Below are 2,864 nucleotides of genomic sequence, written 5' to 3' on the forward strand. Positions count from 1 at the left end.
CAACAATACTACAGCGAGAATAAAAGTTATGCCTTCTTTCTTTGCGTGAACATTTGGGCGTTGTTATGCAAATCTTCCCACATAGTGATGTAGGTATGTGGGGGCGTGTTAGAACGAGCCGTTTTAGGTAGGTGTGGTTGACTCTGAACTTTTATAAAGAATATCTCTTTGGATTTGAGGCTTTAGTCTTTGCAACTTTACAGATCTTCTTTATGCACCAAGAGCTTGTAACACTCCAAAGAGAAAGGAAAAATTTAAATCGCATCATATGACCCCTTTAAAATCCTTGCCATATTTGTTCAGGACTGTTTTGGCTTGTAAACGATGCTTGATATTTGCATATTTCTCTCCTGATTCAGACGAGACGACTTTTTCGCAGGAGGAAGCATTAATTATGGATTATGGACTTGTATTTTGGCCAGAAGCAACAGTTTAAAGTTAAAATGCCTTAAAGGTGCTGTATGTAGGATTGACTAGTGGTTGAACTAGGTATTGCAGTCCAAATAAAAAATATTGGAGAGGGTTTTTTTCACCCGGCCCCTCCTCCTCAGACTTGAGGCACACGCAGGTTGCCAGATTGACGACACCAACAGGAACGAGCACATTTGACGATGAATGAAATGAAATTTGCTGTGTTTTCCGCCAACTGGCAACCCGGGGTGCCGAAATACAATTGGGTAAACTGGCAGTGGGCGGGTTTCACAAACCAAAACAGAGACCGACATTCCGGCCCGGAACGCATATTTTCAAAGGAGAATAACTGACTGTAGCACTGTTTTTCAGATAAACAAGTATGTTAACTTAGCATGTTTCTTAAATATCTGCAAACATATTATGGTATTTTTATACTTCAGTAGAGTCAAAAACTTACAGCACCTTTAATGCTTTATTTGTTTCTTAGAAAAACACAGCTTTTCACTTCACAAGATGTTAACTGATGGACTGGAGTGGTGTGGATTAGTTGTGGATGATTGTGATGTTTTTATCAGCTGTTTGGACTCTCATTCTGACGGCACCCATTCACTGCAGAGGATCCATTGCTGAGCAAGTGATGCAATGCTTCATTTATTCAAATCTGATCTAATGAAGAAACAAACTCATCTACATCATGGATGGCCTGAGGGTAAGGGTTATTTTTGGGTGAACTGTTCCTTTAATGTCTGTCCATGGTCATTTCTCTCTGTTTATTATGCTATCATTTCTTAGTCATATTTTCAGGATTGGCTACTTATGTGTTCATTTGTTCGTGTTCTTTGTACCCAGGCCGTACGTCCTTGAAGTGGCCAAACACTACCAGCATGGTATGACAACTTCTGGGCTTTTTTTCCCCTCTAGCTTTATTACATTAACAAAAAATGCCATCATTTTCCTTATGAATATAGTCAATCCAAGACCCAGAAGTATTCCCATGACTGCTATTAATAAAACCCTGAAGTCGAGACTACAGAGCATTGTGAAAAGGGTGAGACGTTCGACTCAGTCCGCAGTCTCTAATACTGAAACTGCAAAACAAATTCACAGTACCTCGATGACAAAGTGTGAACATTGCTCTCTTGTGTCTGCTCTTATTGCAGATTGAAAGATTAGAAGAACTGTTGCCTTAAATCAAACTGAAACACCATGAAAGACTGACAGAGGTGAACTTCTGATCTGATGCTATGTTAAACTCGGTCTTCTTTCCTGCTTTGATGTTTTTCCCGTTGAAACAGAATGTTGCTCACTCATTTTGAATATATGCTAATAACAAAACTCTAATTAAATCATGGTAAATAATTTCATGACTTTTATTGCAGGATATTGAGTTACTGAATCAAAAGCTGGTGTTTCTTCACAAACGAATGCAGGTAAAATGTTATTCCTCATTTGAAGCTGTGTGACTATTATCAAGATGTCAAAATAAGCATTACTAAACTAATCTATATCAACAATGTAATCGATTTCACATATAAGGGATTGTCATGTGATTATTATTTGCCATAATGTAATCTCAGTGTCTATTTGTTTCAGATGGAGTTGTATAAGTAACTCAATAAATCATGTATTTTGTCTGTGTAGTCAGGTTTAAAATGCAAAAGGGTGAGACGTTCGACTCAGTCCGCAGTCTCTAATACTGAAACTGCAAAACAAATTCACAGTACCTCGATGACAAAGTGTGAACATTGCTCTCTTGTGTCTGCTCTTATTGCAGATTGAAAGATTAGAAGAACTGTTGCCTTAAATCAAACTGAAACACCATGAAAGACTGACAGAGGTGAACTTCTGATCTGATGCTATGTTAAACTCGGTCTTCTTTCCTGCTTTGATGTTTTTCCCGTTGAAACAGAATGTTGCTCACTCATTTTGAATATATGCTAATAACAAAACTCTAATTAAATCATGGTAAATAATTTCATGACTTTTATTGCAGGATATTGAGTTACTGAATCAAAAGCTGGTGTTTCTTCACAAACGAATGCAGGTAAAATGTTATTCCTCATTTGAAGCTGTGTGACTATTATCAAGATGTCAAAATAAGCATTACTAATCTATATCAACAATGTAATCTATTTCACATATAAGGGAATGTCATGTGATTATTATTTGCCATAATGTAATCTCAGTGTCTATTTGTTTCAGATGGAGTTGTATAAGTAACTCAATAAATCATGTATTTTGTCTGTGTAGTCAGGTTTAAAATGCACGAATGCATGATTTCATTATATACGTCTATCTACAGATAAATGCTGCATGAGATTTTCTCTTTTTTCTTTTGTTGATCAAAAATGGCCTTAGACCAGAACATGTTTATTTCGTTTTATTTCACAACTTTCAGGAATGTGTACTCACTTTTTGCAACATTTTATCACTTTGATAAGCAAAAAAAA

The sequence above is a fragment of the Sinocyclocheilus rhinocerous genome, unplaced genomic scaffold (genome assembly GCF_001515625.1).
Source record: "Sinocyclocheilus rhinocerous isolate Xijiao unplaced genomic scaffold, SAMN03320098_v1.1 scaffold232, whole genome shotgun sequence".
Classification (NCBI taxonomy): Eukaryota; Metazoa; Chordata; class Actinopteri; order Cypriniformes; family Cyprinidae; genus Sinocyclocheilus; species Sinocyclocheilus rhinocerous.